This window comes from Salmo salar, chromosome ssa14, assembly GCF_905237065.1.
Source record: "Salmo salar chromosome ssa14, Ssal_v3.1, whole genome shotgun sequence".
Taxonomy (NCBI): Eukaryota; Metazoa; Chordata; class Actinopteri; order Salmoniformes; family Salmonidae; genus Salmo; species Salmo salar.
Window position 1 is genome coordinate 4,989,403 of NC_059455.1, and position 16,292 is coordinate 5,005,694.

Here is a 16,292-nt window from a genome sequence, read left to right on the forward strand (position 1 = left end):
CTTCAGCTCGCAACTTACAAACTTTTGATGCACATGAAGACTACGAGATTTGACTCCGACTTATGTGCCAGTTAGTGGAGCGAGAGTACTCGTCCCCCTAGATGTTGCGAGTTTTGGGTCTTGGTATCGGGTTTTGTGTTTGCTAAATGCTACTTTCTGCTTCGCTTGTGTAGCCAGCGCTTCCTTGCTTGAGTAAGATGGCCAGTGGTAAGAGTAAGTACAAAAAGTCTAACCAGCCAAGTCCGGATTGTGGGGATGATATACTAGTCCTGGTTGGCTCTGGAGGGTTTTCAGAGTGTGAACTGGCTTTGGATTCGACGGGGGAGAGTGAACCATTGGTGGTTAATGCACCTTTGATATAGTTGTGTTGTAGGGGGGCAGATCACCGGGGGTGGATTAGCTGTCTTCTCCCCCAGCTGTGAAGCGTTGTTTACTCTTGTTTAAAGATCTTTGCAGATGAGCTAAAGGCAACCTGGGATTCCCCTCATCCAGCCAGGCTGGTGCTACCAGATTATGGCGAGTTCATGAATGTAGAGAGTTAAGGAGGGGGCCAGGCTCGTTTCCACATCACCAATAGATGGAAAGCTGACACGTTACTCCTAGCATGGTGCTTCTGAATAAACAGTGCTGGTTCTCTGCAGATCAGCTGGACAAAGTGTAACAGGCTGAGGATGTGGCGATCCGGTCATTGAGTGTGGTCACAATGCTGCGGATGTATCATTTCAATCTGCTGCAGGAGCTGAATAAGACCGTGGAGGCCGGGAAGCCGGTTTCAGAGCTTCTCGACAAAATCTGGGCTGCGGCTGATTTTGTGCTGCATCTGTCCCGGCGGTACTATCCTGGCTGTGGGGAAACGTGTGGGGGTGACAGTGGTGGCTCAGTGCCACTTCTGGTTGACGTTGTCCCAAATTCCTGAGAGGAACAGGCGGATGTATTTGGATAAGCCAGTTTTGCCAACAAAGTTGTTTGGCTCGGCTATGGAGTCCTTACAGGTGAGGAGAAACAAAAACAGGACGCTGCTCTACGGGTCCTTTTCCTACTAAAATCCTTCAATGTCCCAGTCCTTAGGGTGGCACTCTGCCCCTTTAAGAGATAAAGTATGGGAGACTGGCAGCGTGCTCCATCCAGTGGCGGGCATATGCAGTTTCTCTATGGGTGATGAGGAAGGTGACAAGGGGGTACGGTCTGTAGTTCGCTGTGCGTTCATGGTGTCATTACATCATTGGTCCCAGAGGTCCTAGCGCCTGTCTTGAGAGAGGAGATTTCCACTCCCCTTCTAAAGCAGGATATTTGGGTGGTCCCACATGTCAGAAGTACAGAGCGGTTGGTACAACCGGTACTTCTTAGTTCCCAAGAGCGATGGAACGTTGCGTCGAATCCTGGACTTGTGTACAAGCACCTCAGCGTTTGCAAGTTCAAAATGCTCACACCTCGAGGGTGTGGCCTACAAGTGTTTGGTCCTGCCTTTCGGGCTCTCCCTATCCCACGCACCTTTTCTATGGTGGTGGAGGCAGCTTCAGCACCGGTGGGCTGCCAGGGAATCAGAGTATTGGCCTATCTTGATGATTGGCTGGTCATAGAGGAGTCAAGGGAACAGGTGTAACTCCACACTGCCACAATGGTTTCCCATATTCAGTCTCTGGGGTTCATAGTGAATCACAAGAAAAGTTGTTTGACTCCGGCTCAGCGCATTCAGTTTCTGGGTCTTGTTCTGGACACAGGTCTGAATCATGCGTTTTTGTCCTAACAGAGGATGGTCGCATTCCAGCTCTGTCTAGTACGGTTCCAGCTGAGGCACTCAGGGCCTTTTCACTTGAGCCTGTGGTTATTGGGTCCGATGGCCTCTATGATAGCTGTGGTGCCTCTGGGACTTCTGTTGATTCATCTGTTTCAATGCTAGGTGATTGCTACGCATCTGGACGCATCTTGTGACTGCCATTGGTGGCTCAAAGTATCCCTGTCATGTCTAAGGGACCCGCGACTGCTGTTGCAGGGGGTTCTCATGAGCCGGGTAGTGTCCCACAAGGTGATCACAACAGACACATCCTTACTAGGAGGGGAGGGCTGTATGTGGGCTACAGCGTAAAGGGCACTGCATATCATTAATCTAGAGCTACTGATTGTTTTGCTAGCACTGAGGCATTCCCTACCGATGTTGGAGAGGCAGCATGTGTTGGTAAGGTTCGACAACAGGATGGCAGGGGAGTACATCAACAGGCGGGGGGGACGTGGTCTCTCTCTCTCCAAAACCTGGCCGTTATCTGCTTGCATGGAGCAGTGCACATTTCCTGTTGCTCAGGATGACGTATCGTCCCGGATCTCTCAACGTGGGTGCGGATCTACTTTCAAGGGGGCTCATATCTCTATGGGGTGGGGTTCAGCAGAGCCAACATAGATCTTTACGCATCATGAGAAAACGCACATTGTTGTCTGTACTTCTCAATGAGGGATCTAGGCGCTCCGTTGAGAATGGACGCTTTGGTGTATCTGATTCAGGCCGCTTGTCAGGCGGGGATCCGTGGAGGGTTCCGTGTCTTCGGGATCTATTGTCCCAGGCGCACAGGAGAGATTGGCACCCACAACTGCAGATTTGGGACCTGTGGATTCGGCCCATGAAAAGTTGAATTTGAGAGCTAGGGGTTTACCCTCGAACGGGATTACGACTATACAGTCGGCGCGTGCGCTCTCTATGAGAGGGTTGTATACATACGTAGTTGTGCTGTTGTAGCAAAGGTGAGTCGTACTCTTCCAACTTATAAATCAGAGCTGGAGACCAGGGTTCAATCCCACCTGTGACACTGTATACATGTGCATTTGAAAAAGTTTTCAGACCCCTTACCTTTTCCACATTTTGTTCATTACAGCCTTATTCCAAAATTGATTAAATACATTTTGTTCCTCAATCTACACACAATACCCCATAATGACAGAGAGAACATGTTTTTAGAAATGTTTGCAAATAAAAAACAGAAAACTTATATACAGAAGTTTTCAGACCCTTTGCTATGAGACACGAAATTGAGCTCAAGTGCATCCTGTTTCCATTGATCATCCTGGAGATGTTTCTACAACTTGTTTGGAGTCCACCTGTGGTAAATTCAATTGATTGGACATGATTTGGAAAGCCACACACCTGACTATATAAGGTCCCACAGTTGACAGTGCATGTCAATCCAAAAAAACAGGCCATTAGGAGGAAGTAATTGTCCATAGAGATCCGAGAAAGGATTGTGCCGAGTCACAGATCTGGGGAAGGGTACCAAAAAGCATTAAAGGTCCCCAAGAACACAGTGGCCTCCATCATTCTTAAATGGAAGGAGTTTGGAACCACCAAGACCCTTCCTGGAGCTGATCGCTATGCCAAACTGAGCAATCGATTCGGGGAACAGTAGTTATATTCATAACTGTACGTTTTCCTAGCCTATGGGAAAATACCACTTACTCATCAGATTTCATGTGAGGATTCAACTTGAGTTTACTTTCTGCATTGACATGGAACATTTGATTTCATTCCATACAGTAATTTCACATGCTGAAAGCCAACCATGTTCAACAAGCTGGATGTGTCAATCAAAGATTAAATCGTCTGCCTAAAACTATGTCAGTTTCATAAAAGCTTGTGCCATCTGTTAAATTTATGCTATAACCATGCACTGAGTCCATATCAGGGGATATCTTTACATGACACATTTTTGATATTCAACAGAATACAGACCATTTCCAATGCATATTTTCTGTTTTGTGGATATGCACCATATCCTGACCATTTCTGAAGACAAATGTGTCTTTTAGACATATAGGACATTGGGATTACTTCGAATACCACACATGGACATTTCCTATGGCCGGATATGGACTCGTTCAATATCCTGAGATATGTGACATCCTATTTTCCCTCTTCATGTTGACAAATACTGACTGTATGTATCACATATGTGTTTTCTCTGTACATTCAAGATATGAAACTATATTGATTCCAGATATGCTTATTTTGGCTGATTTCTGATGCATTTCTGAGTTTTCACCACATGCTCAATAATTTCACAAACATGAAATCCATATTTTTCTTTCATGCACAAATAATTTTTGGATTCCCTCTGGATTAGATCTCCTGAGATGTGGACATTTATTTTCTCTATTAGATTACCAATACTGACAGTAGGCCTACATAGTATATTTCCTCAGCACATACAATGCATATTCTCTTGACTGAGGTCCATATCAGGATAATGATATGCATTTGATAGGCTAATAAAGCCAATTTCTGATGCTTATTTGAGTTTTGAAGACATGCTCAATAATTTGACAAATATTAAATCAATATAATTCTTTCAGACACTAGCTATAATGTTTATATTCCTTCTGGATAAAGGCATGCTAAAAAGCACTGTATTGGTAGCTTAACAAGAAGAATCACGTATTTTCTGCTGTGGAGTTTCAACTGTCATTTTTTATTTGGGTGCCACAAATGAGTGTGTAAACGGTGTGTGATCGAACTGACGACTGGAAAAATAAAGAAGTGAGAAGCTGTTCAGAAAATACCTCAAAGAAGTTGACGCTAAAGTTAGTAGCTCATTTGAGAAGGTTTATTTATCTTTATCTTGGGGTGGTAGGTAGACTGGTGGTTAGAGCGTTAGGCCAGTAACCGAAAGGTTGCATGATTGAATCCCTGAACTGACAAGGTAAAAATCTGTAAATCTGCCCCTGAACACGGCAGTTAACCCACTGTTATCCGGTAGGCCGTCATATTAAATAAGAATTAGTTTTTGACATGCTTACCTAGTTAATATAAGGTAGCAAGCTTAGTAATTTAGCTAACTAGCAACTTGGCCAGCTAGCTAGCTTCTTACAGTTAATGTTAGTTTTCTTGTTATGAATGAAGCAGGTAGAGTAACTACCTTGTGGTATGGTTATTTTGATGAATGATTTATGTATTGACAGTTTGGAGTGGATCACAGACCAACACTACCACCATGTTGGGTCTGGACTGCGAGGGACCGCCACTGATGACCCAATCTGCACCCATCGTATCCATCATCCATAACAAATAGGGCAAGCAGGGGTATTGAGGGTTTGCAACTTTTATTTTCTGTTAAAAAAATAAAATAAAATTTTTGCAAATATTGGTCTACGTTTGCATCTTTACAGAAAACATGTGTTGTGATTAGAGCTCTGGATTTGCTATACTGCATCTTTTTTTTAAACAGAAATAGCAGAGATGCTTTGGAAATAGCAACTTAGATTGCATATGCTGTTTTTTGCCTTTTCGTGTCTTGTGTAGCCTACTACAGAGTATGATGCAAATGTAGGCTCAGATATGTAACCATGTGAAAAAGGACAAATTATTTTTGCCACCTGAACAAAATGATTTGGTAATTTGACCTTCCTTTCATGACTTGGATTTAGCCCATTTTCCATCAGACATATTTGTATTTGTCACGTCCTGACAAGCAGAGGGCGTAATTGTGTTAGTCTTGGTCAGGATGTGGCAGGTGGTTTGTGTTTGTTAAATGTTGTGTTGGTGATTGGGACATCCAATTGAAGGCAGGTGTGTTGAGTTGCCTTTGATTGGAAGTCCTATATAGGTGTGTGTGTTTTTCTTTGGGGTTGTGGGTGGTTGTCCTTGCACTGCATTGTATGTGCCTGCAAGACTGTTGCTGTTGTAAGTACTGTTTATTGTTGTTTTCAAGTGGATGCTTTACGTGTTTTATTTAATAAACATGAGTGTCCACAATCCCGCTGCGCCTTGGTCCTCTTCTCTCCATGACAACTTCTGTGACAGAACCACCCACCACCAAAGGACCAAGCAGCGGAAGAGGAGGAAGCCACAGGAGGAAAGTTGGAAGCAGCGCGCTTGGGAGGTGATGGATTCCTGGTCGCTGGAAATACTGGAGGAGAGGATTGACTGGACATGGGAGCAATTGCGGGTGCAACTGCGACAACCTGCCTGGGAGGCAGGTAGAGCCCAAGAGGCAGCCCCAAGAATTTTGGGGGGGGGCACAAGGGCTGTTTGGCGGGGCGAGATGGGAGACCCAGGCCAGCTCCCCGTACCCTTTTTGGAAGAAAACACACTGGACAGGTCCAGTGCTTTGGGGTAGGTGCTGTGGTGAGGCCTGGCATTTTCAGGCCGGTAAGCGCAGTACCAGCGCCCCGCATGTGCCAGGGGAGTGTGAGCATCGAGCCTGAAGGGGTGATGCCAACCCTGCACTCAAGACCGCCAGTGCGCCTCTACGGTCCGGTGTTTCCCGCTAAACGCACTAGCATTGAGGTGCGTGTCTCCAGGCTGGCACGTCCAGTACCAGCCCCACGCATCAGGAGTCTAGTGCGTCAGCCCAGCCTCGCCAGTCAACAGTCACCAGAGCCGCCCGCCAGTCGTAAGTCGCCAGAGCCGCCCGCCAGTCGTAAGTCGCCAGAGCCGCCCGCCAGTCGTAAGTCGCCAGAGCCGCATGCCAGTCGTAAGTCGCCAGAGCCGTCCGCCAGTCGTAAGTCGCCAGAGCCGCCCGCCAGTCGTAAGTCGCCAGAGCCGCCCGCCAGTCGTAAGTCGCCAGAGCCGCCCGCCAGTCGTAAGTCGCCAGAGCCGCCCGCCAGTCGTAAGTCGCCAGAGCCGCCCGCCAGTCGTAAGTCGCCAGAGCCGCCCGCCAGTCGTGAGCCGCCCGCCAGTCAGGAGCCGCCAGAGCAGCCCGACTGCCCGGAACCGCCAGAGCCGCCCGACTGCCCGGAACCGCCAGAGCCGCCCGACTGCCCGGAACCGCCAGAGCCGCCCGACTGCCCGGAACCGCCAGAGCGGCCCGACTGCCCGGAACCGCCAGAGCGGCCCGACTGCCCGGAACCGCCCGAATGCCCGGAACCGCCAGAGCGGCCGACTGCCCGGGGCTGCCAGAGCGCCCTGCCTGTTCGGGCGCCGTCAGAGTGGCCCGTCAGTCAGGATCAGCCCGAGTGGTCCTCCTGTCCTCCGTCCCAGCCCGAGTGGTCCTCCGGCCCAGCCCGAGTGGCCCTCCTGTCCTCCGGCCCAGCCCGAGTGGCCCTTCTGCCCTCCGGCCCAGCCCGAGTGGCCCTCCTGCCCTCCGGCCCAGCCCGAGTGGCCCTCCTGCCCTCCGGCCCAGCCCGAGTGGCCCTCCTGCCCTCCGGTCCAGCCCGAGTGGCCCGTCTGCCCGGCGCAGCTAGCAGCGCCACCGAAGTGGGCGACGTCGAAGGTGGAGCAAGGTCCACGTCCTGCACCTGAGCCACCTCCAGGATAGGTGGGTTGGGGAGGGAGGGTGTAGCACAGTGCCGTCGGTGACGGCAGCCACCCTCCCTTCCCTCCCTTATTGTTTAGGGGTTATTGTTTGTTGGTTTTGTTGGGGTATTGGGGATTTTCTTGTGTTTTTCTTTTTTTAGGTGCATCCCGGGGTCTGCACCTTGAGGGGGGGTACTGTCACGTCCTGACCAGCAGAGGGCGTAATTGTGTTAGTATTGGTCAGGATGTGGCAGGTGATTTGTGTTTGTTAAATGTTGTGTTGGTGATTGGGACTTCCAATTGAAGGCAGGTGTGTTGAGTTGCCTTTGATTGGAAGTCCTATATAGGTGTGTGTGTTTTTCTTTGGGGTTGTGGGTGGTTGTCCTTGCACTGCATTGTATGTGCCTGCAAGACTGTTGCTGTTGTAAGTACTGTTTATTGTTGTTTTCAAGTGGATGCTTTACGTGTTTTATTTAATAAACATGAGTGTCCACAATCCCGCTGCGCCTTGGTCCTCTTCTCTCCATGACAACTTCTGTGACAGTATTTGTATTTGTTATGGATCTCCATTAGAACTCTTCCTGGGGTCCAGCAAAATTAGGGCAGTTTATACAATTTTAAAACATTACAATACATTCACAGATTTCACAACACACTGTGTGCCCTCAGGCCCCTTCTCCACCACTACCACATATCTACATTACTAAATCTGTGTGTGTGTGCGTGCGTGCATGTGTCTGTGCCAATGTTTTTGTTGCTTCACAGTCCCCACTGTTCCATAAGGTGTTTTTTTAATCTGTTTTTTAAAACAAATTTTGCTGCTTGCATCAGTTACTTGATGTGGAATAGAGTTCCATGTAGTCATGGCTCTATGTAGTACTGTGTGCCTCCCATAGTCTGTTCTGGACTTGGGGACTGTGAAGAGACCTCTGATGGCATTGTGTGGTATGCATGGGTGTCCGAGCTGTGTGCCAGTAGTTTAGACAGACAGCTCGGTGCATTCAACATGTCAATACCTCTCAAAAATAAAAGTAGTGATGAAGTCCATCTCTTCTCCACTTTCAGCCAGGAGAGATTGACATGCATATTATTAATATCAGCTCTCTGTGTACATCCAAGGTCCAGCCGTGCTGTCCTGTTCTGAGCCAATTGCAAATTTCCTAAGTCCTTTTTTGTGGCACCTGACCACACGACTGAACAGTAGTCAAGGTGCGACAAAACTAGGGCCTGTAGGACCTGCCTTGTTGATAGTGTTGTTAAGAAGGTAGAAACTAGGGCCTGTAGGACTTGCCTTGTTGATAGTGTTGTTAAGAAGGCAGAGCATCGCTTTATTATAGACAGACTTCTCCCCATCTTAGCTACTGTTGTATCAATATGTTTTCACCTTGACAGTTTACAATCCAGGGTTACTCCAAGCAGTTTAGTCTTCTCAATTTGCTCAATTTCCACATTATTTATTACAAGATTTAGGTGAGGTTTAGGGTTTAGTGTGTGTTTTGACCAAATACAATGTTTTTTTGAGAGCCACATTGTCTACCAGTTCCCTTCCTTGCCTTTCAATTAGTGACTAGTCTCAGCACCCAGAACCAAATCAGCTACTTGTGTAGCGTTAAGGCTGTCATGACTCATGACAGATTGATTAATAACCGATCAAAACTCATAGAAAACAGATGTGATAACTCTCTTGATACACTAATCAATCGATCAAGAATAGTGGGCTTTTATGAAATGTTGATCACAAAAAAAATTAAGAATAGTGGGCTTTCGATTCATTTCCATGTCCACTGCTGGACAGACCTTGGAATTTAGTGGGTCAGTACATATGTAGGAACTTCATTTGATCACTCATCAGGAAATGCAAACTTGAAGTGTATTCAAGGTTTAAAAAGGCCTCTAAAGTTTGTAATTTCCACTTTAAAATGTCAGACTTGATTTGCCCTAACGAGAAATGTATCAACCCATACAAAAAATGACCATTAATTATAATTCACAAAATTCACATTTCCTGTTGACACAGGATTATTTTCCTGCTGTAGCAAGCTGTAGCAAAATGGCTCAAATGAAGATCCTACATCTGTATAGCCATAGTTGGTAGGACCATTCACCATTCACATTTTTGATGTGAATAGTCCTATCCACTATAACTATCACTCACCTTTCGATCATATGCAAAAGCATCATACCATTGTTACGTCTGTTTGTGTTTTGGTCTTCCTGAAAACTAAAATGTCTGTGAGCCGTATTTCGAGGTAAATACTCTGAGCTGACCCTCTGAGCTGGCTCTAATCTCTTGATGCCGTTGGATTTCAGAGTAATCAAATAATATTCAATCAGCTCAGTTGGCACCATGCTATGGCCAGAGTGGGCGGCCGGCAAAGGTCTCGGGCAACGTCTGGAATCTGGCAACCCAAGCTGGTGCTGACGTCAGGGCAGGTCTCTGGTGGATTGCCAGGTGTCTGTGGCGATGGGGTGGATTCCGGCCAATGTAGAGGTCAGTCTGTGTTGGACATGGAGCTTGACAAAAAATAGCTGTTCTCCCCCACCCTTCTCCCTCTTTTTCCCCCTGTCTCTCTCTCTACACCCCCCCTCTCTCTCTCTCTGTCCCCCTCTCACACTCTGTCAATGGCGATCCTCCCAGGGCCATCTGTCCCTCTGCAGACCTAAGCATAAATCTCTCTCAAGGTGGTGGGTAGCAGTCCATCTCTGAGGGGTCAGTACAACAAATGAAACTGGGTGGGAGTCCTTTCACTAGGGAATGTCTAAAGGCCAAATTCAATCTGATCATGGTTGTTTGCTATGCACGTTTTACTGCTTTCGCAAAGACCACATTCACGGTAAACACTGCATATGTCGGCTCAATTGGAAATTACCTATAAATGTCAATTGCACTATAACGAGGATGTACAATATTCTCTGTTGTTCCGTGCCGTTTTGGGTGCTAAATCCCTCACCTGTTCTGTGCATGAGTATATTTGCATATTCATACAGAACCTGCACGAACTTGTTGTATGCATCAGCACATTTTCCCCCTGGCGCACCTTTGCCTTTTGTTGTTTCCTAACCAATAATACATGTATATATGTGTACGTTCATGCAACAGTAAGCACCTTATCATAATGCATATGTCCAAAACCAAAGTTATTTCAATTCCAATACCACAGACACAGGCAGCAGGCAGACTGTCAATGTTTACGGTTCTTTAATATCTTCATTTTTTCTTCATATTAAAAGGGGGTTATAGAACAAAACACAAGGACAGGCCCAGGCATACTCACACCACATACACTTTAGAGTCCATAGTTGTTTGCCGTGGAGCATTAGTTGCTTCAGCATCATGGGGTTCCGATGCAATAGTCACGGCCTCTGCAGTCGGGTCGTAGCAGGTCATGTCTGGAGAGGGTGGAGAAAGCTTCATCAGTAACTTCATTATACTGGAAACCATTGGTACGCACTCACACGTTATTCGGCTCTTCATCCCGAGCAGGGTCACACTCATCCGGTCCCAAAGTCACTCAAATAAGTAATTAATAAATCAACCAAAACAAAGCACACAATAGGATAAATATTTAAAGCACACGAGGGAATAAAGAAAAAGGACTAAATAGAACCATAGGCACACGTGACAAATATTTCCTTGTTGTATATTGCATTACGTTTTTTACTTTAGCACACAAGTTAATCTCGTAGCCTACGTTCGTTAATTGATTTCAGTGGTGGCCTAATGCCCAATTGCGCATATGTATAGTGAATATGTAAATCATCATTAAGTGGAGACATTGACCACAGTACCCCTCTTCCTGAGGACCAACCTGTATAGTCTACCACACCCTCTCTCATTAGCACCACCAGTTGAAGCGAGTTTTCTCCCTAATTGTCTTTCCCGTGCCCTATATGTAACTTGTCTATTATCTTTTTGTGATTATTCTGATAAAGGCCATTGAAGGCTGAAATGTTAATCTTCTAACCTTGCTTAAATAAACAATGCATTTTTAATGGTGCGCCTTTTCAATAGTATACAGGGTTTTTTTTATAGCCGCGGACACGTATTTTACCGCAAGGTATTTTTCATAACCTTTCCTATTGTGTCCATGTGCTTATGTACATTCCTCCACTAGTTCTTTATAACTTGTATGCAAATATGGAGATGGATTCCGCGTTCAAGACTAATCAGAACTTGGAAAACTCAGACGTTTTCGACATGGAAACTCGTAGAAAGATGAGCTCCGAGTTTCTCACTTGGAAGATATCATAATCAACCAATAGGAAGCTCTACACAAAAAACCTAAGCAAATTTTAACTCTGAAGTTCCGATTTTCCGAGTTGTCTTGAAGCACCACATGACTGCCTCCTTCCTCATGGTTTGAAGTTGCTGTCAGCTCCACGCTGAAAGCCATTTGGCCTGTTTAGTTATAGCTCTGCCTTGCCCCCTTGTGGAGCTTTTCAGTTATGGTTTCCCTATGTGAATCACTGACTCAATTATAACCGTTATTGTTAATGTGACATATTATTGTACTCTAGCAGTTTTGTTACTTCATTGTAAAATTGTACTATTGTTGATAACCTGATATTTTACAAAATCATCTTAATTCTGTACTACCAGAAACCACATATCTTTGCTCATGAACAAATAATATGTAATTAAACATCATAACTGGAGTTGCTGACATTCTTCGTACCGAGAGTTTAGGCACATTTCTTTGTACGACTAAAGACCTTAGTGAAGGTACACTCCTTTACAGCAGATCTTCTGAAGTTTGGATTGAATCTAGGCCTAGGGTCATCATATGGAGATTTGCCAAATTAAAGTTATTTCTTATGATTGTGTCCTTGTACAGTCTTTCAAAATCTAATTTTGTGACCGTGTCTGGAGAGAACAAGTGCAGCTCTCGCTCATGAAGTAAAAACATCCTTTATTTAGGAGAGTAAAAAAATATAGACATTTCAGACACCTTGGCCTACATCTGAATGAGAACACATAGCAGACACAGAGCCAACATATTGTAGACAATTAAGTCAAGTTGGTATCAGGTGTGTGTGTATGACTGTAGCTGTGATGATACTGATGTTTTGTCGGGACTGATGGTTTGTTGACAACTGTCATTTTTTAGCTAAGCCTAACCCAGCTAAGGACAGAAATGACTTCATGTAGCAGATTAGGAGAACTAACGCAGCAGATTAGGAGAGTTAACGCAGCAGGTTAAGAGAATTCACGTAACAGGTTACAAGAATGAGTTTAAGGTTAGGAAAAGGGTTAGGCTTGGCTAAAATGCTACAGTTGTCAACAGCTGTTAAACCCCTGACACGACAACTAGATAGAGTTGTACTCCATTTATTTAACCTTTATTTGACTAGGTAAGTCAGTTAAGAACAGATTCTTATTTACAATGGCGGCCTAGCCCGGCCAAACCCGGACGACGCTGGGCCAATTGTGCGCCGCCCTATGGGACTCCCAATCATGGCCGGTTGTGATACAGCCTGGAATCTAACCAGAATGTGTAAGAAAAGGCCCCGTGAAGGTGCTTCAACTCAGTTTTGACCTTGGCGAGCATAGTGCTGCAGGTCTAGGCAGTTTAAGCATGTGACGCCTCTAGCACTGAGATGCAGTGCCTTAGATCGCTGCGCCACTCGGGAACCCAAATCTAGCCACAACCGTACAAACCATCAGTATCATAACACCGTTCAGCACGAGTCCATGCATTGACATACAGCACCACTATGCTGAAATTGTTTGAGCCCCATAGAGACTGTGCAGCACTTGAGGACAGCGACATGGTGCTGAAATGGGACCACAGAGCACTAGACTAGGTGACCATGTCTAAATCAGGTGCACTCTTACCTGTAACATTGTTCAGAATGTTTTTAAAGAAAGGGATATTGCCATAAAGGGCAGATAAATCAAGTGTTCTGTTCAGTATAGCTATGACTTCACTGTAAGGTAGAGAATTGGACTGCAACCATTGTCTGCCTACAGTGGTGTGCTGCCATGTCCTGTAGATGAGAAGTCAATACATATTGTCATATCAACATTTTCAGGGTGTAACATCAAAATGCAAACCCAAAATGTTGTGTACTGTCAATTGTGTTCTACTAGTCATTCGTTGGAAAGATAGGGTCATCCTACCTGCCTTTTTCTCCTTGTGTATGAATCTGCCTCTTATCTCTCACATTATTTTCCAGCAGTATGTATTTATTTTGCCTTATTTAACCAGGTAAGTCATTCTCTAGACTAGACACCACATGGCCACAGTGTAAACTGCATTATATCAGCACTTTTCCAAATATCAGCACTTTTCATATGCAAATCTACATCATCCATAATTTAGCACATGCTTAAACTGCCTAGACCTGCAGCACTATGCTCGCCAAGGTCAAAACTGAGTTGAAGCACCTTCACGGGGCCTTTTCTTACACATTCTGTAACTAAGCACTGATGACAATAACCTATTACATTAGCCTATTAATTATGCCTTGTTCATACTGCAGGCCTTAACCCTCATACTATCAACATACAGTATTTCACAAACATGGACTACCAACTGGGGTCATTTTAACCCCAAGAAGAAACTATTCGAGAAAGCAACAATTATAGCAAAATATAAACTTAAATCTTATCAAAACATTAGACATTTAAATTATGTTATCTAAAAAAAAACTGACTTAAGTACAGTTAATTTACATATTCTGTAAAACAAAAATATAAATGTTTCCCTTAAATAATGTGCAGCTTTTTGCCAAAGTACAATCCACATAAGTATCCACATAAAAAAAGCTAAAGCTAAAAAGTGATCCTATTTCTGTGGTAAAAATGACTGCAGTACACCAGAATTTGAAATATACTTAATTTTATTGAAAATAAAAGGATTTATCCATTGATCCTGAGTCAATGACCAAAAATATGACTTAGTTATATTTATCTACTTACCCCACAGCCAGCATTAGCATTGCTCCTAGTGAAGCAATGGGAGCGGAAGAGCCTATGGCAGAATGCTTAAAAAAGCATGCCCAAATCCTCAAAAGTCACTTCAAATCAAATGTTATAGCAACCCAAATTCCTTAATAGGTTGCACATATAGAATTTTGGAGAATATTATAGGAATTCTGATATTTATAAAACATTTCCTGTAGAATAACTTATTTGGGAGAGAATATACACCAATTGTCACACCCTGATCTGTTTCACCTGTCTTGTGCTTGTCTCCACCCCCCTTCAAATGTCGCCCATTTTCCCCATTATCCCCTGCGCATTTATACCTGTGTTTTCTGTTTGTCTGTTGTCAGTTTGTCTTGTCTCGTCAAGCCTACCAGCGTCTTTCCCATATTCCTGTTTTTCTCTCTAGTCCCTGTTTTCTAGTTTTCCCGGATTCGACCATTCTGCCTGCCCTGACCGTGAGCCTGCCTGCCGTTCTGTACCTTGTGACACTGCCCTGGATTACTGACCTCTGCCTGCCCTGACCCTGAGCCTGCCTGCCGATCTGTATCTTTCGGACTCTGCTCTGGATTACTGACCTCTGCCTGCCCTTGACCTGTAGTTTGCCTGCCCCCTGTTTTTGTAATACATTTTTGTTACCACGCACTGTCTGCATCTGGGTCTTCTCCTGAGGTCTGATACCAATAGAGCACTATGTGTACATTTAGAGGGTAGCTGGTTTCTTCAGTTCTACCAAGTATTCATACCACTGATGTAATGATGTGCGCTGAGAGTCGGGAAGCAAGTTCAGGGCATGAGTGTTTAAAAAAATAAATGAAACATAACACAAAACAAGAAACACAAACAACGCACAGACGGGAAACAGCCTGGGGAAGGAACCAAAGGGAGTGACATATATAGGGCAGGTAATCAAGGAAGTGATGGAGTCCAGGTGAGTGATGGCGCGCAGGTGCGTGTAACGATGGTGACAGGTGTGCGCCATAACGAACAGCCTGGTGACCTAGAGGCCGGAGAGGGAGCACACGTGACAACTGACAGACGTTTATGAGCTGTTTTGACTGCAACTAAGCATAAATGAAAGGCAATTTGGATGTTGTATATGGTCATACCTAGTGATAACCAGGTATAAACATAGGTGAGTACATAAGGTGCTCCATCTCTGCAGGTGATCTGTCTATTAGGTCAAGATCACTCCAACAGGTCCCCGTCCACCCTCTAAGGATATGCATAACTTAATATTATGTCTCTAGGAAATCTGGATTCAAATTTTTTTTTTTGTAGATTTGCCCTAGAATAACTACTTTCGGAGAATACACACCAATACAGCTCTCTGTCTAGATTCAGAGCATATCGGAGTTCTGCATTGCAGTTCTATTAAGTATTTATACTGTTGACAGACATTGTGTTTTCTTTTGTGAACAACTTTTTATAATTTTGTTCCTTTTTTTTCGAGGGGCTCAAATCACAGATAGGCAATAATTTTCTAAAAGTACTTAGGTCCACCCTCCAGCTCCCCCTCCCGGTGACCAGAGAAAAACCCTCCCCATACCACCCCTTCGCTGTGGGCCTGAAATCAAAGGAAGTACAAAATATGAAAATAGGTATACAGTATACAGTATACTTGTATATATAATGTATGTATGTTTTGGGCTTTATAGATTGTTTATTTATGTGTGTTTAGCTGAGATAATTTTTTTACAGAGTCAAGTATATTTTTCCAGGCCTCAAATGTTCCATACATTTTTGCTGTCGATAATTCTAATGCTATAACTTCTAATAATAACTGTATCCACTGGCGGATTGGGAGAGAATGGGGTGATTGCCATCTTAAAGCCAACATATTGTTTGCGGCGGTGCTGTAATCGTCTCTGATTGAGAGATTCAAGGAGCTAAGTAACATAGCAGACGCAACAACATTGAATATTTACATTCATGTACTTTGAAAGGAATTTTGTAACTTTGTCCCAGAAGCATTTAACTGCATGGCACCCCCACGTCATATCAAGGAATGTGCCTACCTGATTTAGGGGACACAGGGAACAGTTGGGAGTTGGGGCCAATTTCAATTTCCTTGGTGTTAAATAGAGTCTGTGAACAAATTTAAAATGTATACATTTATGGTTCGCATTAAGAGATGCCAAGGTCATA